Here is a 21222-nt window from a genome sequence, read left to right as displayed (position 1 = left end):
TGTTTCTGCAGCTTTGATTCACGAGTCAAGGTTGACACCACAGACTCGGCTTCGCCTCCCCAACTCCGTTGTTCACCCAGGTGGGTCGCTGGCATCCTTGAAACACAATGCAGGTTTCTTCTTGTCTGCGATTTGGCTTTCTCCGTGTCTCCTTCGCGGTTTCTCAGAGGCAACAATCTCCTGCAGGGAACTTCAGGGTTCCTCTATCCCTTGCTCTGGTCCCTCGATCGGTCGTCCTGCTCCAGTGGGTTCACCTTCTTCTCATGTTCCACCTTACTCAGAGTGTGTCTCTACATTACGCCTTTTATCCGTGACGGGGAGCTAATGGGTATCAGATTAATGTGATTACGGTCAAGTGCCTGACTTTACCTGACCTGATTAGCAGGACATGTCCAATGAGATATGTACGTGTTAGCCTCTTTACTCCCAGTCGTCCTCTTCTGAGGTCTAGTGTTTATGTAGAAAGGGGGCAGGGGTTGGGACTTTGTAGAATCCAACAAATAGGTTGGGGTTTGGGTACGGGAAAGGAGGGAATACTGTGTCTCACCATCGGTTGTCTCAACCCCACTCCCCGAAGACCCCCCACCCAGGTGATCCTCCCGCACTGGTCCACCAACAGGTTCTGGATCCAAAGGCGATGGCCGTGCCCTGGCCACCTGAGAGAGCTCTCTGTCCGCACCAAGAAGAGACCCCACATCCAAACCTGCATCTCCACGGCATCTAACAGCTCAGCCGAACTCTTTAAAATCTGCTAAGATGCTGGCCAATCCTGCTGCAGTCTCTACCTCTCCTGTCCCCTCCCAGGCCCTCTGCACGGTTCTGGCCTCTCATTTCATCTCTAAAACTCAGGACATCCTGTCCTCTCTCTCTACCTTTCCCCTGCCTCCCTCTACTCCCTGCTCTTCCTCTGGCCCTTCTTCGGCCACCTCTCCTCCCTCCTTCTCTGCCTTTCCCCTGTTCTCCTCAGACAAGGTTTCTAGACAAGTCTGATCTAGAGAAGTCTCATCAAAACAGGTTCACGTCTGTTCCTCCAAAACCATCAAGGACCACATTGACACCCTGGCTCCTGCTCTGACTGATTTCTGCAACCACTCCTTTGCCACTGGAGTCTTCCCCTCCCCCCTGAAGCGCTCCCTTGTGCACCCTCTTCTTAGGAAACCCTCTGCCGACCCTTCCTGCCCGGTTAACTATCGCCCAATCTCCATCACTCCTTTCCTTGTCAAACACCTGGAAAAGCTCGCCATCACCCAGCTTAATCTTCACACTGAATCTGTTGGTTGTCTCCATAAACATCAGTCTGGCTTCAGAGCTGCCAGAAGCACAGAACCTGCTCTCCTCAACACCCGTGAATACCTGCTCTCCAACCTCGATTCCAACACCCCCTGTGTCCTCACCTTACTTGATCTCTCTTCTGCCTTTGACATGGTCAACCATGCCATCCTGCTCAACCGTCTCTGTGATAATATGGGTATCACCGATCAGGCCCTGGCTTGTCTGACTTCCTTCCTCTCCGATCGACCCTTCCAGTTCCAACTTGGGTCCTTCCTCTCCTCTATTTCCATCTCTACCTGTGGTGTTCCCCAGGGGTCCAACCTCTCTCCCTGGCTGTTCAACCGATACCTGGCACTTCTTGCCCACTGCATTGCCACTCTCTGTCCCAACTTTCAGTGCTATGCGGATGACACTCAACTCATTTTCAGGCTCTCTTCTGCCACATCTTCTCCTTCTCTCATCTCTAACTGTCTGTCCGCCATCCAGGAGTGGTGTGCTACCAATGATCTCTGCCTTAATGCCAGTAAGACAGAGATTCTCCTCATCGGCTCACCTGCTCCCTCCTTTCCTGTCACTCTCTGGCCGGCCTCTCTTGGCCCTCTTCCTGTTCCCACATGTGAGGCTAAAAACCCCTGGGCCATCTTTGACTCCACACTTTCCTTCTCTCCTCACATCCCTGACGTATATCTAAGAAGTCACACTACCGGGGGCGTGGCTTGGAGCGCCATCGATGTGGTCGCTCCCTTGAGGTCGCCCGTGGGATGTCCGCCGCCGCCGCCAAATTCAACCGGTTCTGACCGAGTATCCAAGTCGCCAATGCCATCTACGGCGATCGGAACCGATGAGGCACAACCTAGCTTACAATGACCTCCGAACGCTGGAGCGTTCTCCTAGAACTTAGCGACTGAACCGCTCCCCCGTCGCCATTCGAAGAAACCAAGATGGCGGCCGCGCCGGAACTCAACAACATACTGCGAACCTGATGGCGACGGGCTTCAGGGGGACCGAAGAGGAGCAGCAGACGGACCCGCCAACACGGATCCAGCCAGATCGTGCCGGGGTTGCCCGGTGAACATGTGAGAACTTCATCGGGGGCTGCACTCGGCCAGGTCGACAGGGGAAACACGTAGGCCACGAGATAAGCCCCGAGAGCCACCCAGAGAAGCCCGACCTCGCGGGCCCTCCCTTCACGCACCACTCAGTGCTTCCTGGGGTGCCCCGGCCGACCCAGTCTACTCCGGGATCACAGCTACTCCGACGTCTCACTCGCACTCCCATGCTTGAACTCTTCTAGGCGGCTGGCACACAGCTTTGGCCTCGCCGCAACCCTTCCAGCCAAGACCGCCAAACACGATCATCATGTCTAGGCAAACGAAGGTTGGCAAGGGCGCAGATATCTCCACCATGCTCACTACGCTAGATAAAAGCAAGAAGCAAGAGCCTCCCAAACTCACTCCACAGAAACAACAAGAGGACGGGGGAGCCCTCGCTACCAAAGGGGACCTGATAGCCTTCCTGGCGGACATCAAGTCGGAGTTCCGCTCATGCCTATCAGAGCTCACCACCAAAATCGAACTGACAGACCAAAGGGTTACGGAGGCCGAACAGAGGCTCAGAGAAATCGAAGACCACTCGCGGGACCACGCCACCACTCTAGGGGAAATGCGAAGAGCCATTGACTCCCTGCATCAGAAATGCGAGATCCTGGAGTTTAAACATGAGGACCTTGAAAATAGGGCGCGCCGCAATAATCTCCGCATTCGTGGGGTCCCAACCTTCGTCCCCGACAACAAGCTAGCGGACTACGTGGGATGCTTCTTTGAGGCCCTCCTCCCAGACCTGGATAAATCTCAGCTCGTGCTAGATCGCACCCACAGACCTCGCCCGCGTCGTGGGGCAGTCTCTGACCCCCACCCCAGATGTCATTACGAGGGTCCACTTCTTTACAACCAAGGAAGCGATTTCGGTGATCAGCCGCCAAGGGGAGGAAATTACATTTCAGAGCACGCCACTCCAAATATATCAGGACCTCTCACCACTCACCCTCCAGAAAAGAAGAGCACTCCGACCCCTGGCACTGTTCCTTCAGGAGCAGCAAGTCCGCTACAGATGGCCGTTTCCAGCGGCTCTACAATTCACATACAAAGGCACCCTACGCCGGATCAGTCACTTGGAGGATGCGGAGAGGATCATGCATCCATCTTCGCCCCAGGAACTCTCCACACCAACCCCGGAGGGAGCTGAGGACTCCGGGCCGTTTTCCTCCCCGAAACCTAAACGTGCGCCAAGGTCATCAACCCAGCGGATCAACAAAAAGAGATGAACAATGGCGTCCCCCGCACCTCCAGGTTCCAACTACATCTCTCCCTGGTCTCCTCTGACCCGGCCTGAATTCGGATCCGCCACATAACACTTAATCTGACGAGCTTCGAGGGCGGAGACGGCGGACCATACCCACGGTTCATACCCACTCCAAGGACACTTTCCAACTTTCATTCCTTGGAAACCCACAGTACTTGATACACGATGGGACAACCGGCCCCGTTGGCCAAGGGTAGGCCCGTACCTACAATGTCGGTCTACCCACCAGTTAAAGTTGCGGCCCCCCGATGGGGCCCCGCGTTAAAACCTCAGGTTCAGGATGGTACTACAAGATCTCATGACAAACATGGCAGCTGAACCATCGACCCGAACTCCCCCCCCACCTCAAGAGATAGAGAATGGGACACCTCTGGACCACCAGGTTCTGCGAATCCTCTCCCTAAATGTTAACGGACTGAACTCCCCTAACAAATGAAAGGCAATTTTATTAAAGCTCCAGGACGAAAACGCTGCGATAGCTATGCTCCAAGAGACCCACTTGCTGCCGGGGGACGTGACCCGGCTTCGTTCTCGATCATTCCCGCTTCAATTTTTTGCCTCTGGCCCAAGCAAAAAGGGGGGCACGGCGATTCTCTTTAGAAAAGACTTAAACCCACAAATCCTGGAAACAAAAACATGCCCGGAAGGCCGATACACAGCAGTCAAATGCCTCCTGTTGGGAGACCTATACACCCTCATCTCGGTATATGCCCCTAACACGGGACAATCACTCTTCTACGACTCCTTGGGCACGACCCTCGCTAGTTTTGTGGAGGGCCAAACAATTGTCGGAGGGGACTTCAATGGGGTTCCCGACCCCACTAAAGACCGGTTGCACCCCCCGACTCCAAGCGATTTCGCCCAAGCACTCAGCCTCCTCTGGCTGTTCAGGTCTCTGGAGATCATAGACTCGTGGCGGGTGTTTCACCCCGACGAAAGAGACTACTCCTTCTACTCGTTCGTACACCGCACTTTCTCAAGGATTGACTTATTCCTGATCTCCCCGCACACCTTCCCCTCAGTCAAAGAGGTCTCCATCGGCACGAGAGCCATGTCCGACCACGCTCCAGTGTTCTTGGAACTCCGGGTTCAGGACCCCAATCTCAATAACCCACACAAATGGTCTCTATATGACCCGATTCTCAATGACATGGCTACGAGAGACAAGATCGCGACAGGAATTAAAAACTTATTTGGCGAAAACCCAGCCTCGGACACCTCACTGGCAAATAACTGGGACGCCATGAAGGCAGTAATCAGGGGCTCCCTCATCGCTCAGGGAGCGGCCTACCACCGGAACAGACGCCAGACCCGAATAGCTTTAGAGGACGAGCTAAGAGAGGCTGAGGCAATCCACAAATAAAAAGGCTGGTCCCCTAAGACGCAACGGATCATGCGAACAGCAAGGAAAAAGCTTGAAGCCCACTACGCGGAACAAACCGCCCTAATGATGACAAAAGCCAAACAATCATATTACGCAAAGGGCAACAAGGCAAACAGGTTCCTGGTGGCCAAACTAGCCAAACGGAGACGCGTCAACACGATTGCAGGCCTGCGTGATCCTGAGGGGGTCACCCGATACTCGGAGCCCGAAAAACAACAGCTCGCGACAGACTACCTGACCCAAATCATGAAGGCAACCCCTCGGAACCGACCGCAACAGGTGGAATATCTACAGAAGGCAGCGGTTCCCCGTCTCGACAACACAACGAGAGACGAATTGGAGGATCCCATCATGGGGGAGAAGGTTGAGGAGGCCATCAAGTGGCTTAAAACACGAGCCCCAGGCCCGGACGGCTTTTCAACCAGATTCTATAAACTTTTCAGGCCACAACTGACCCCCCATCTGGTGACCCTGTTCAACTCCTTCAGAGACACAGGTGCGGTCACCCCATCGATGCAGGAATCAACCACCATCCTCCTGCCCAAACCAGGAAAGGACCCAAGGAGTCTAGCCTCTTACAGACTGATAGCACTCTTAAACATTGATGCAAATATATATTCAAAAATCCTGCCAAACCGCCTGAATCGCGTTCTCCCGAAGATCATTCATCCCGACCAAGCAGGCTTCATCCTCCATCGATCAGCGGGAGACAACATACGGAGAACCCTGATCCTGGTGGACCTCGCCTCCCGGAACTCCCAAAAACTGGTCTTAGTGGCTCTGGACGCAGCCAAGGCATTTGATCGAGTAGATTGGCCCTTTATGAAACTTACCCTAGAGCCCTTCGGGTCAACTTTTCAGACAATGGTGCTGGCCAACTATAAGAGCCCAAGTACGAGTCTAAGAATTAATGGACACAGCTCAGCTCCGATCCCCCTATCATGCGGAACCCGGCAGGGCTGCCCGCTATCACCCCTACTCTTCGCTCTCACCATGGAGCCTTTGGCCCAAAGGATTAGGGGAAACGATCAAATTAAAGGGCTGCAGGACGGCCCCAACCAACATAAAATCGCCCTATACGCGGACAATGTCCTACTCACGATCTCAGAAGCCCAATCATCATTGAAACAGGCAATACGAGAACTTACCACCTATGGTGAGGTCTCAGGCTTCACTATAAACTTCGACAAAACCTCGGCCACGGGCATCGGGCTCACTCCAGCAGAACGGGAGCCACTGACGACGATGTGCCCAATGACATGGGTGAAGAAGGCCATCCCCTACCTGGGGGTCCACATCCCAGCTAACCCAAGAGTCACATACAAAGCCAACTTCCCCCGGCTACTGAAAGAACTGGAAGGCGACTTGATACGATGGGAGACCCAAGAGATCTCACTGCTGGGGCGCATCACAGCATGCAAGATGAACCTACTGCCGAAGTTCCTATACGCCTGCGCCTCCCTCCCAGTAGTGATCCCCACACCAACCCTCAAGGACATCCAAAGGAAAATGCTGAAATTCATCTGGAAAGGTAAGAGAGCGAGAATCCCTCTCAAAACGATGGCAGACCATAACAAACCGCCCCAGGTGGGTAGAGCTGGAACAATCACAAACTCCTTTACCCTTGCGATTTCTGCCACACATTCCGCCCCCCCCTTAGAACACACTGGGGAGACCTCCTCCTATCAACTAAACACACCCTTAGCTCCTGGGACTGGGCTCTAAAGCAGAAGGGAGTGCCCAGAGGACTGAGCCCACGCTCCCCGGTCTTCCATAACCCATCCTTCTCACCCGGAGCAGACCCCCGCAATTTACGGAACTGGATAAAGGGCGGGCTGGAGACCATAGACCAGCTATATATGGGAGGGACACCCCTCACCTTCGCCCAATGCAAGGAGAAGTTCCAACTCCAGGAAAGGGACAGATTCACCTATATCCAGCTACGCCACTGGTGCTCGCACCCCCAGACTCTGCAGGCAGCAACTCGCCCGCCCACCGCCCTGGAGCTGACACTGGGGGACCTTACAACTCGGGGCAGGGTATCCACCCTATATAGGCGCTTCTTAAGGGACTTCCTGTCCACAAAGACCCGCTGCATGGCTCAATGGGAGGCGGACCTGGGCCATCCGGTCGAGGACCAAACCTGGGTGGACATCTGGACCAGAACACATACCTCCTCCACCTGCGTTACCAATAGGGAATGTGCGTACAAGGTGCTCCTCCGGTGGTATTACCCGCCCCTTCGACTTCACCACATGAACCCACATGTGGATCATGCCTGCTGGAGAGGATGTGGTCGCCCAGGCTCTTTCTTCCATATGTGGTGGGCTTGCCCAAAGATACGACAGTTCTGGAGGACATGCCTAGAGACCATTGCACAAATTACGGGAACGGCGATTCCTCTGGAACCTGAACCAGTCTTGCTGGGAGCCCCGACCCCCACGATCTACCCGCGCTCCGGGACCAAGTCTAAACTATTGACACACTGCCTTCTGGCGGGAAAAAAAAAAGTTGGCCAGGGCCTGGAAATCCCCAGAAGGACCTCACATAGCCCAATGGTGGTCTAAACTCTGGGACATTCTGATCGCGGAGAAGGTCACGGCAGCACAGGCGGGAACGCTCCACCACTTTCAGAATGTTTGGAGCCCAGTGCTGGAATACGACCAGCGCTTCCCCGCCCAGACCTACAAACCGACCAGGGCCCGATGGATCTTGAAACACCAAGAGGACCCTGGAGAAGACGCATAGACGCTAAGGGGCGAACTGGACAACCCAGAAAGAAAATTCCGCCTCCAAACATGAGGGGGGGAGAGGCCGAAGGGAGGTGGAAGGGAGGAAGCCTGATGGGGGAAATGAGGACTGGGGATTGAAGAACCTGAATATGCATTGCTTGTGATATGTCATGATTTGTATATTTGCCATCCTGCCTTGATTTAAAATAAACAAAGTTAAAAAAAAAAAAAAGAAGTCACACTACCAGCTGCACCTCCTCAGAGGTATCCTTCCTTACCTCTCCTTCCCCCAGAAGCTAACTGTCTCCAGAGCTCTCTCTAGGATGGAGTACTGCAACTGCCTCTTTCTAAATCTTCCTGCCTCTACTCTCTGCCCTTTGCAACTCATCCAAAACAGGACTGGAAGACTTGTCCTTGGCCTCAAGCCCAGGGATCGTATCTTTCCAGGGCTGAAATCTCTGCACTGGCTTCCAGTGGCGGGGAGGATTAAGTTCAAAACCCTCTGCATTGTCCACAAGGCCTTCTGGGGCCTGGGACCTCAATACCTTCAACTCTCTCTTCCTAAATATCTTCCTTCTCGAGCTCTTCGATCATTCGCCTCAAAATCCCTCAGGGTCAGTCGCTTCTCCAAGCAGCAAGTTGGTGGCAGATCTCTTTCTTCTGCTGGGGCCTCCCTCTGGAACAGCCTCCCTGCCTCTCTGAAACTTGTGGAGAACCATCTCCGGTTCCGGAAGCACCTCAAGACCTTCCTCTTTGCTCTGCTTTCTCTCCTCCTCTCCCCTGCTGATATCCTGGCTGAATCTGAAACTGCACTGGTTACCTGGCCACCCTCTGATCTCGGGCCCAGGTCCCATCACCGCCAGTTGCACACCTGCACTGCCCCCTGGCAATCGTTGCACTCGGGGACTGTTTCTGTATCCCTACAGCCCCTACTAGCACTTGACACCTGATGTCTTCACTTACCCTTACACTTGCCACCAGCTGGCAGCACTCTTATTTATTGTCTTATTTATTTTACTGTTATCCTATGTACTGCACTGCCCCTCCCCTTCCCCTCGCACTTTTCCCCTTGTCGCCTCCCCTTGCGCTATCTCAATGTCACCTGGCATAGTAGGATCGTTGTCTGTCTTCCCTCTATTTCCCCTCCCTTGCCTCATCGCGCCTTGAAACACTTGTTAATAGGCACGTTATAAATGCCATATCGTATCATATCCCCGGGGACTAGCATGCGAGACACCCTTTGGTTTCTTACACTTATCCGCTGTGTTCATAGTCGAGAGGCTGCATCGGATTCCAAATGGCAGACAACCGATCCTGGCGGAACTATTGGGACAGGGATTTGGCCCTTCGCAAGGCCAGAGAGAAGGGTACACTGACTCATAAAGGTGATACCATACGGATCTTTCCTGATTTCTCAGACACAGTAGAGGCCTCGCCGAAGACTTATATTGAGGTCAAGAGGAGGTGCAGGGAACAGGGAATAAAGTATGCTATGCTCTTCCCCGCAACGCTCAGAGTGGCAGATCTTTGTTTTTCCAATCTCCGGGGGAAACTGATGCCTTTCTTGAATCACTGTAGAGAGCTCCCAGGCAGCGGGGCAACAATGAGCGAGGCAATGGTTCTCCTTCAAGAAATAATGAATCATACTGGATGTTGATGTGCACTGTGAGCTGCACGAAGGTGGCAATGGGATGGGAGATGTGTTTGTTAGGGTCTGCTGGGCTGGCTGGGCTCTCAAGGGGTCCCCATGTGGATGCCTATGAAGGTGCTCGGGAGTGGGGAGGGCAGTTTTTACTGGCATGTTGGGGTTGCCGTTGGGGGAGTGAAGGGCTGGGGGGGTGTTTGGATGAAGGGACAACGGTCGGTGAGAGTGAAATATGCAAAGTCTTCGTCAGGCCTGTGGCCCACAGCTGGATGAGGCTGGGGTAGCGGGGGAGGAATGTTTGTAGAGGGGGTGGATATAGGTGGAGGTCCCGCAGAGGTAATCTATGCATGTGCAGCGGTCTGGCTGGTGGGGTGAAATGCATGTCGTTGAACGTCAGAGGCTTGAACTGCCCTTCCAAGAACCGCAGGGTACTGTTGTCCTTGAATTGACATGGGGTGGGAGTCGCCTTTTTGCAAGGGACACATCTTGTTCCATCCGAGGAATCGCAGTTTGGCCGGGGGTGGGGTTGCCACTGATACCTTTCTTCTTATTCATCCTACTCCAGAAGGGTTTATACACTTATGCATAGTTCTGTGGGTTTTAGACTCTTGGGGTTGACTAGTTACAAGGACACGAGGGCGCTGCTAGTCACAGGGCTAGTAAATAGGCGGCAGATAATGCTGGTCAACTACTATGGCCCTAAAATACATTCAGTGGACACTATTGAATGGATTGATCGACAATTGGCCCAATTCTCTTCCGGCGTGGTGGTGTGGGCGGGCGGCTTTAATGCAGTGATGAACCCAGACCTCGATAGGTCGGGTGGGACCCGTAGAGCTGTTTCGAAGACCTCTGGTAGGCTAAAGGAGGTGTGCTGGACCTGGGAGCTGGGTGATATCTGATGAGTTAGGCACTCATTGGTCCATCAGTCGGCTTCTCGGCTGGACTGCTTTCTGATATCTGAGGGAATGATGTGTTGGGTCAGTGGGATTGAAATACGGCCCGTACCCTGTCTAACCACGAGCCAGTGGTCATGATGGTTGACTTTCCTGTGAAGTTGCATAGTAGGCCTCTGTGTGTGTTCAAAAGTGCAGCCATAACTGAAGATCATAGAAAACATTTTTAGGCAAAATGTGGGTTTGGTTGAATCATACTTGGTGCTATGGGAAACCTTTAAGTGCATGGTGCACGGGGAGTGTTTATCCCAAGAATCAGGGGTATTAAGGACAGGAAAGAGTTGGCTGGCAGTGAGGCCGAGATCCGTCGAATTCACGAGGGGCTTGACTATATGGATGACCCAGCGAAACACAAAAGGATTTGTGAGAAATTGAAGAAGTTTTGGTGCGCTGCGAACCAAGAGGTGGAGTTTTTTGCAAGGAGGGTGTCAGTTTGCCAGTATGGGGAGGGGTAATGCCCTGGCAAACTGCTAGCACGGGTGGCGGGGTCGGACTCAGGCAAAACGCATCTGGCGGTAATAAAGTATGCGCAGGGTACCTTAAGATATACAAATGGGGATATTGTGCAGGTATTTTGGGAATTTTACAGTCTTCTTTACTCTTCTCAGAAGCAGAGCTCTCAACTAAACATGGAGGGTTCTCTTGATGAGGTGGCACTTTACTGGTGTGGCCCGGGTGAGAGGGGACGGTGCAAGAGATATTGAGAGCAATTCCAGAGTTGCCAACGGGCAAAGCCAGCGGGCCGGATGGCCTTACAGCAGATTTTTCAAGTATTATGCTGCAACTCTGGGACCAGCCCTGCTGGAGGTCTATCAGCAGTTACCCGAGTCTATGAGGGAAGCAGTGGTTGTTGTATTTCTGAAACCCGGTAAAGCAGTGGACGAGTGCTCTCCAATTTTGCTTGTTAACTTGGATAATAAGATCCTTGCCACATTATTGGCTACTAGGCTGGTGCCTCCGATGAGCAAATGTGTCAAGTTGGACCAATACGGCTTTATACCTGGATGCTCCACCTGCTATGGGCTGAGACTTATGTTTGGGTTGATATTGCAGCACCTGGCAACATTTGTCTGGTGGCTGCAGTGTTGGATACCAAATACCAATTTGGCTTGGTGGAATGGGCCTTTCTGTTTGCTGTATTGAGAAGAATGGGATTGGGGGAGGGGTTCATATCCCTGGTCCCTTTGCTTTATACCTTGCCATCTTCCAAGATTGGGGTGAATGGTCAATACACACTGCTGATCCCCTTGGGGAGAGGGATGCGGCAGGGGTGCTCCATCTCGCCTCTGTTATTTGCCTTGGCGATTGAACCATTGGCGGACCTAGTTAGAGCCAAGCATATACATTGAGGAGTACAGTTGTATAGTCACACACTTGTGGTGTCCTTATATGCAGATGATATGATGTTATACATGACAGACGCAGCGTCCAACCTGCTGCCGATTGCAGTAGATGTGGTGGAAATGGTAATCATTCGGGGCAGAAAGTCAACCCCACAAAATCTGTGCTTTGTCCGCTCAATGCCCATACGAGACAGTATACAGATGGAATTAATTCAATGGCAACTGGGTCATACTCAGTATTTGGGGATGGATATAGCCCGTCTCCGGAGGTGCTATATGAATGCAACTATGGTAGGGTCTTGAAGCAGGCTAGGGTGGATGCTGAGTGGTGGATGAGGTTACCGCTCAATCTTTATGGGCAAATCTCATTGGTTAAAATTAATTTGCTGCCTCGTGGTTATATCAGTTTTTGAATGTGAGCTTGCGCTGCCTAAGTCTCACTTCGAGGAGATAGAAATGTTGTAGGCCAGTTTATATGGGCTGGGAAACAACCCCATATGAAATGGGAACGTCTGTTTGCGCCGCTTGACAGGTGAGGATTGGCACTGCCTGATTTTGAGGCGTACAATGAGGCGGCAGAGGCGGCCTTTCCGGAATATTGGTATGAGGTTGGAATGGATAGAAGACATGTGGAGATTGAGAGGGCCCTGTGGCCCCGTTTCTTTTGCAGGCGGTCATATTGACAGCTCCGAGCACCTTGGCTATGCCCGGTAACATGGTGGAGTTGACGTGTAAATCCTGGGCGTGGATTGAGCGGAAGGGGAAAGGGGAGGTCTTTAATTTTCCAAGCTGCCAATCACGCTTATTCCTAACATACCCCTGACGAGTGAACGCCGCTTTGTGCAAAGCATGGGGAGGCTGGGTATTAAACCATTTGGGGACCTGTTCCCAGAGGGGCGGTTCCTACTGGTTGCTGAGTTTAAGGTGAAAGGGAATATCACACCCCTCGATTTATTTATGTATTTATTTATTTATTTATTTATTTATTTATTTATTTATTTATTTATTTATTTATGCATTTATAAAGCGCTCAAAGCCCAAAGGCAGCTAGGCAGCTTATTTTTGTTATTTCGACTGAGGGACTCCCTAAAATTATGTTTTCCGACATTCCCGCTGGAACTGCAGGTAGCGAATATACTGGATTAGAGAATAGGATTGGAAAATACTAGTAAATTGGTTTCTAACCTGTATGGTAAACAAGTAGACAGTAGGGTGTACTGGGCGGAGACCTCTCTAGGGAAATGGGAGGCAGCTCTGAGGGTGGGGGGCGCCATTACGGATGATGTGTGGAAATACTGTTGTGCTCAGACCAGGAAAACAGCTATAAATAGTCGGTTTAAACTGATTCATTTTAAATATCTTCATCAATTACATTATACCCCGGTTTCTCTACACCAATTCTTCGCAGAGGTAGCGGATGAATGTATTTGTTGCGCAGCATCACCGTCAGATTTTGTGCATGTGGCTTGGACATGCCCGCCTGTTCTGTAATTTTGGGACAGGGTATTTGATGTACTGAGTGATATCATAGGGGAGCGGGGTGGTCCCCACACCGATGGTGGCGCTGTTGGGGTATACGGAAGCTATTGCTGGTCAAGTGAGGAAACTAGCAGGTTTGCTGTTACTGATGGCCAAAAGAAGGGTGGCTATGAGATGGGGTAGAAACAAACCGCTCAAGGTCGAGTACTGGAAAATGGACATTCTGTATTGCAGCGAGATGGAGTCGGAGGATGGAACATTGGTGCACCCGAAATCTAAACCAAGGGACTTTTGGGACCCATATAAACAGTATCTTATTTGACAGGCGCAAAGCACTAGCCATGAGATGGAAGACGAGGTTGCCTAAGCATGTGGATTTTTATATGAAGTGGTGTGCTGTCACTGTGGTAATGGGCGTTACAGGGAAGAATGCGGGTGAACTATGGGAAATGTAGGGGTTATGTGGTTGGAGGTGAGCGGGGAGGGTGGGGGACAAGAGTGCGGCAATGGGTGATGAAGAATATGGTATTCTGGATTGGGGAGTGATAAAGGACCACTGTCTCTCCTGTTGGGGGGTGTTTGCTTTGTGTTTAAAAACAAAGGCTCTGGCCTGGCTGACCTCTTTCCTCTATGATCGACCCTGCAAGGTCCAACTGGGGTCCTTCATATAATCTATCTACCTCTCCACCTGTGGGGTTCCCCAGGGGTCTAACCTCTCACCCTGGCTTTTCAACCAATACCTGGCAACTCTCGCTCACTGCATTGCCATTTTCTGCTCAAATTTCCAGTGCTACGCTGATGACACTCAACTCATTTTCCGGCTGCCCTCGGCCACCTCCTCTCCCTCTCTCATCTCTGATTGCCTAACTGCCATTCAAGATTGGTGTGCCACCAATGATCTTTGTCTGAATGCCAGCAAAACGGAGATCCTCCTCATCAGCACACCTTCACCATCCTTTTCCCCTCACTCTCTGGACAACCTCCTTTGGCCCTCCTCCTACCCCTACCTATGAGGCTAAGAACCTTGGGGTCATCTTTGACTCCACACTTTCCTTCTCAGCCCATATCTCTGAGGTCTCAAAAAGAGTCAAACTTCCTACTGCACCTCCTCAGAGGAATTCTTCCTTTCCTCTCCTTCCCCCAGAAGCTCACTGTCTCCCAAGCTCTGGTTCTCTCTAGGTTGGACTATTGTAACAGCTTCTTTCTAAATCTACCTGCCTCTACTCTCCGCCCTCTACAACTTATCCAAAACAGGACTGCAAGACTTGTCCTTGGCCTCAAGCCCTGGGATCGTATCTCTCCAGCTCTGAAATCTCTCCATTGGCTCCCAGTGGATGCAAGGATTAAATTCAAAACCCTCTGCATTGTCCACAAGGCTTTCTGGGGCCTGGGTCCTAAATACCTTCAGCTATCCCTCCGCAAATACCTCCCCTCTCGAGCTCTTCGCTCCTCTACCTCTAACTCCCTCCGGGTCAATCTTTTTTCAAAGAAATGAGCTGGGGGTAGATCTCTATCTTCGGCTAGGGCCTCCCTCTGGAACAGCCTCCCTGCCACTCTAAAACTTGAGGAGAACCACCTCCGGTTCCGGAACCACCTCGAAGCCTTCCTCTTTGCTTCTGCCTTTGCTCCCTTTCTCCCCTGCTGATCTGCTCTCTCTTGGCACTGTGCACCGGGCCACACTCTGTCCCCTGGGCACAGGTACCTGCTCACCCTGCCACCTTCTTGCATTGCCTCAGGGCCACCCCTTGAACTGGGGACTGTATCTGTACCCATACAGCCCCCCCCCCATTTTTCCTCTTTTTCTGCACTTATTCAGACTTACCCAGTCTGCTGCCTTACACACAGCAGTTGCCACTTGCTGGCTGCACTACCACTGTTATTGCCTCCATTTTCTATTTATGTTTATTTATTTATTTTATTTATCTGCGCTCCTCTGCTCCGCACTTTCCACTCTCCCCCTTCCATGCACTTTTTCCCTTTTCCCTTTCCCATGCACTTGCGCATTCTCAATGTCACTGGGCCTAGTAAGATCGTTTTTATGTTCTGCTGTGTTCTCCCCTGCTCCCCTCCCTTGCCTAGTCGCGCTCTGAAACACTGGTGTACGAGCGCGATACAAATAAAATATCATATCATATCATAAAAAGAATTTGAAAAAAATGACATCCATCCAACTCTTGATTGAGGATAGACAGTCTTGGAATTGGTGTGAGGTGTTATGATTAAAGTCCAGACACTCTGACCAAAATTAGAACATCATCTGCATAGTTCTTAAAAAGGAATCCTGCCTGTCTAATCAACTTGGCTGAGGGATTTAGATAAAGGCTACACTGGTAGAGGTGACACCACAATTTAATGATCTTGGGTGGGATACAAAAAGACTGATCTGAACAGACTGCGATCTATCGGTCATTAATGATACCAACTAAGCAAGAGCTCTACCAATGATATTGAAAAAGGCCAACCTAGTCAGCAGAATACCCAGGTCCACAGTGTCAAAGGCTATGGACATGTCTAATAGGACATGTGCATTGACTCCGCCACTGTCCTCTTCCTCTACGAATGGTTATGTATAGTCAGAGTTACCTCCTAATCTAATGCGCGATTGAGTAGTGCGTAGAAAATCCTTTTGGTTTGATTCAGGCACTTCGCTGTTTGGTAACCATTCATTTGAGTTTTTGATGCATTAAAAGCCATTGATGTTTCGTGCAAAAATGACTGGGCTCATTGAGTTTCAGAGACGGGCACCATGCCGCTTTCCACTGCCAAGACACAGGAGATTTAACCATTCTATAATCTCTGAAATAAACAGCGGCGACACTATTTGGCTGGTTATTTTTGGCTAATTTTGGAGCAGGAGCATCTCCTGGGGTGCTGGAGCATGTCACTGATTGGAGCAGCTGCTCAACACCATTCTCAGATCAAGTGGCCGACTTTCCCATAACAGCGTCACCAAGCGTAATCTTCAATTGTTGGCTGGCCTGAGCTATTGTCTGATATATTTGCTCAGACATTGTCAAATATTTCTTCAGTTAAACATGCCACACTGTCTACTAATAGTTGAGATGGGATTATTGTTGGCGATGTAGTCATAGGGTTACTCATCTTATCAATTAACGAGAACAGTTATTGTATTACATTAGTTGGCTTCTAAACTAAAAGTGTATAAGAATAGATATCAAAGTTAACATGCAGACAATTTATCTACTTGTTGCCAAATATCTGGTGAGGCAATCAGTAGTTAAATATTTTATGCCACAGTAAAGCCAGATAAAATAGCAGTTCCGGTCGGCGGAGCTGCTGATGTCACATCGGGAGCAGCAGAAACAAATGAAGGACAAGTCAGCTCTTTCTACGCCTAGCATATGTCCTGAAATAATAAGAATGTACCACTTCCCCAACCAAAGACAGAGCTAGCCGACCCTTTATTTCCACTTACATGCAGCAAATTTGCAGTCTAACTGAAAATAGTAAAACAGTATATAAGCATTGATATAAAAGTACAAAAATAAAAATGCAGCCATGTTGCATATCTCATGCCAAGTACCTGGTAAGACAATCAGTCAGTGTGTACTAAAGAAGAATTGGATTTTAATTTGAAAATGTTCCCAAATCTCTGACTTGCTGGTTCATGGGGAGTGTTGAGTTAATATATCTCTTTGATTTGTATCACCGCTCTCCTCCAAAGTCACATTATGATAAAAGAAATGGCCTAGGTATTGTTTGCTCCTTATTGTGCAATAGGACCGCCTTCTGTCAAAAGAGATCTTGTAAAGGTCCGACATAAATATTGAACAGGAGGGGAGACAGGCAAGATCCTCGCGACTCTCCATTCTCAGTATTAACTGATTGCGACTGGAAGGAATGCATATTTATCCGAGATTGCCCGTCCAGGGTAAAGTAGTAGATCAAACTCAGATCTTCTGCCGACACTCCCACCACGTCTTCCAGTCACTTAAACGGGGTAGGGTGGGTCGAGTCTATCAAAGGAGGTGGGCAAATACTGCAGCATTAACGACCCAGTGGGTGCCATGATGCGGTTCCGGGACTGGGTGAACAAAAAATGTGACCGGGTTCAAGAGATACTTTCTCTACTTCCCAGTACAATCTGCCTGAGTCACCTGAGCACAGAGAGAGGACAATGCAAGATGCATAACCAGAAGGGAAGACAGACTCTACTCCATGGTTCATCAATCATAAGGTATACCTACCCAATGACAAGGATCTATGCTAGCCTGGTGGTGCAATGGTATCTTGGAGGATAGAGGTGTTTCCCCCACAAGGTCCTTTTCCTTGACCAATCCTTGGCCAATCCCACCACGTCTAACAAGAACTAATTACTGGAACTGGGGTAGAAAACAATGGTTTAACCCAGTGATTCCACACTGCCCAGAGATTATTATATCCTCTAATTATGCCCTGAGTAGTGGGCAACTTCTACATGGGTGGGGCAATACTGCAGCAGGCTTAATGGCACTCGCAACCACAACTGGTGTCGGCGGTCTCTCGTCTTTTCCTCTTAAAATAAAAATGCAACATATCCAGTGACACAGAGTCACCTCTAGACTCCATGTGCACCATTACTTAAAGACCTATATGCTGTTGAAGCACACAGGCTGAGACCAGACGTCAGCAGCATAGGCCGGGTCTGTGGTTCACTGGACTAATACATCGACTACAGAAGCCTGTGTGTGATCTCATAGTCACAGGTTCGAATTCAGGTAGAGGCACTCAGACCTTCATCCTTCCAAGGTCAATAAAATGACTACCATTAAGTTGTATAAAAAATAACATCTGTTATCTGTGAATAATGGCCGGGAGGCGTGCTCCTCTTGGAAGCAAGACGAATCAGAGCACCACAGGTTCGATCCCCGGGTCTGCGCTTAGAAACTTCTGGGTATTAAGGGCGTTATAAATAACCTATCATCATCGTGTGCTCTATAAATACACCTGTTCGTTTTATGGTGCTTTCCCACACAGGTGAAGTTACTTGTGAAGTGCAGATGCTGCAAACTGCTTGTGCCACAAACCGCATGCTCTGAAGCTGGAACATTGAAAAATAGGTTAAGGCCGCCGTAAAAAGGAAGGCGAGGAACTAGGAAAATGAAAGACAGAAGCAGCTAAAGGAAAGAACGCTGGTGTGAGGGGGTGTCTTTCCGTGCACGGGATTCCAAAGTAGTGGGAAGGCTGTCAGGAAAGGGGACATAAGCGCACTCTGCACACATGCCAGGAGTTGCTGAAAACACCACCGGGTGGCGGGGCATCTCACCCGTTTTGAACAGGAAAGAAGCAGCATTCATAGGCATGACATTTTTGATGATACAATGGGAAGAAAGAGGTATTGATTCGTCTTAATTTATTGCATTTTTTGAAAATGGAAACTGCTTCGCCAAGAATCACTGTGCAAGGGACCCTCTGATGGCTGGAGCAGACTCACTACAGGGGGATTTACAAACCTTTACAACGTCATGATGTAGCAGTCATTACATTAAACCAACTAGTGTGGGGGTGGAGGGGGGGGGGCGCGTGAGCTGCGGCTGCACAATACAGAACTTAAATACATCTTCAGTAATGACAGTATTTACAGACATAATGGCAGGTATGCATTGAAAGGGGTGGACAGGGGGGAAGTTAGTTTGGGGAGAGTTTGGCAGCATAGAGTGCAAGCGTGGGTATCAGGAGGTAGAGTCAGTGCGGGGGAGGTCAGGGGGGGCGAGGCCATGGACGGATTTAAACATAGGAAATTATGTGACTAGGGAGAGATGTTGCAGGCATAGCTACCCCGTCTGAAAACTGTGTGCAGAGGTAAGCAGGTATCCTTGAGGATTGTTGAGAGCATGGGTAGCAAAGTTCAATACCTCATTGAGAGGATCAAAGGCGTTGAGGGGGGTGGTGGCAGGGGGGAAATTTGAGTAACGATGCCGCCTTCTATGAGTGGTGGTGACTGTTTGATAAAGTGAAAGGTGAGAATGAGGCAGGGTTAAACATTGTTCTAGAGGTTAGGTGACTGGTGATGTAAACGTTGAAGCTTCAGGGTGCTATCGTTGAGACCTTCCTGATTGCATTGGTCGAAGTGGGCGGGGGTGGTTGGAAGTGGTGCTCCTCTACTTTTTTTAAATTAAGTTTCACTGTTCCTATACTTTTATTTGAAAACAAACCCCTTCCGGAATGGTTTAGTTTTAAAATAAAAACACGGTGAGAAGCTGAAACTTGCACTTCTCTGCACTGTGTCACGCTTGAGAAGCTGAAACTTGCACTTCTCTGCACTGTGTCACGCTGCTGGAGGTACGACGTTCCCTTAAACGGAGGGCATGTTTGAGGGGGATTCGAACTTGGAACAGCTCCAACCTGACACCACAGGGAGCTTTAGTAGAACTGCTGGGTTGCTGTTCCAGTGGCCACCTTGGGTCAAAGCCCATTCTCACATCCTATCATAGCCTGACTCCCGTAGTAATCCAAATTGTTCTTTTGTATTTAAGCAACTTAACGTGAAAGTGCTGCAGGCACAGCTGTACGTGCAGTTAATGGGTCGGTAGGAGGGGTGGCTTTAATCTTATCATGCTGAAGACGTGCGAGTGGTGGATGATTACAAAGAGGAGGGTGCGTAAAGCTGCATGCCCTGGGGGACAATGAAAACAGGTAATGGGGGTTGTTTAAAATGCATTTTGCCTTTTCTTTCACTGTTTCTTTTAGCTTTTACACAGTGGTGGGGTGGAAAGGAAGAAAGGCAGGACCCAGGGATGGGTAGGGTGACCAGACGTTCCGGTTTTGCCGTGACTGTCGGGGCATTTTCAGCTCCGTCCCGCGGTCCCGAGACTGTTTTAAGTTTTAAAACCCAGTCCCGGGATTTGGTGATTGGGTGGACACCATCCCGGTGTTTGGCCGCATATCATGATTTTTCCACCAGTTTGCCAAAAAGTGGGGATGGTATCCAACCGATCCCCAAAACCCAGACAGGTTTTTTAAACTTAAAATAGCTCGGGACCCCAGGTGCTGCAACATGACACGGGACAGGCCACCCACATAGAAATAGGACTACAGTTTCACCGCTGAATCTGTAGTCCTACTTCTATGTCAGTGGCCTGTCCCGGTTTTTTATTTTCGAAATCTGGTCACGTTAGGGATGGGGTGTGTATTGTGTGTGGGAGGGGGTATGGTGGTGCGGTTGATGGGGAGCGGGGATGGAACAGCGGGGAACATAGTTCCACTACTTCCTTTCGTACACTTTGACCACTGACTGTTTGTGAGCCTTAGGGGTTGAGGTCAGGGGCTAAGCCCCTAAGAGATGGGGTAAGGGGTGTGGCATTGAAGGATGGAATAAAGTTAAATTCTCTTCTAGGGAAGCTCAAAAAACAGTGACAAATAGCAGATAGGAAAATAGTGATGGAAGAGGATGGTGAAAGAGGGGAAGCAAAAGAAGGTTTCATTTCATCAGCAAACCGATGCAGGAGGCTAGCTTGCCAACCGAGGCAGAGTGTCATGGGGACAGGCCCTTGCGGGACCCCTGATGGAGGGCCTGTGGCCACAGAGGTAGCAGTGTTCCAGAAAATGGGAAACAATTGATCACCCACGTGGGAGGCCACCAAAGTGAAGACAGTGCCCTGAAGGCCAAGAGGTGGGAGAGGCTGAAGGGTGGGGTGGCGACAGATGGTGGTGGCGAGTCATAGTGAGGGAGACAGGGAGCGTCTGATGGGGTGCCTTGATTGGATGGGGCCACTGAGCCTGTTGGCCTCCCGGGTAATCAGTTGAAATAGTGCGGAAGGAGATGGGTGTGTGAACAGTTGGCAGGGATGTGCCAGTCAGCGATGGGCATTAAGATAACGAGGGAAAATGGGGAGAATGGTAGACAGGCTGAAATGCCCCTACAGGAATGAGTGGATTGGATTATGTTAGAAATGAAGCAACCATCACCAACTCTAATATCTTCTGTAGAAAGTCATGTCATGATCACTTGAGCACTGGTTTCTCTGGTAAACCCCCCCCCCCGCGCCCTCCACACACCCCTATGACTGCTCATATTGCTATTCCTATTAGGCACAGTAATGGGTTACAT

The 21222-nt window shown here is 50.3% G+C and overlaps 1 protein-coding gene across 1 annotated transcript in view; it reads right to left on the bottom strand.

Annotated features, from left to right (window-relative positions):
* CIMIP2C (ciliary microtubule inner protein 2C) overlaps window positions 1–21222 on the bottom strand; it is a 337228-nt gene that overhangs the window by 123763 nt on the left and 192243 nt on the right. The window lies entirely within an intron of this gene.

The sequence above is a fragment of the Ambystoma mexicanum genome, chromosome 4p (genome assembly GCF_040938575.1).
Source record: "Ambystoma mexicanum isolate Mex_15411 chromosome 4p, UKY_AmexF1_1, whole genome shotgun sequence".
Lineage (NCBI taxonomy): Eukaryota > Metazoa > Chordata > Amphibia > Caudata > Ambystomatidae > Ambystoma > Ambystoma mexicanum.
Note: the sequence above shows the minus strand (reverse complement) of the source record. Positions and strands in the feature narration are given on the sequence as shown.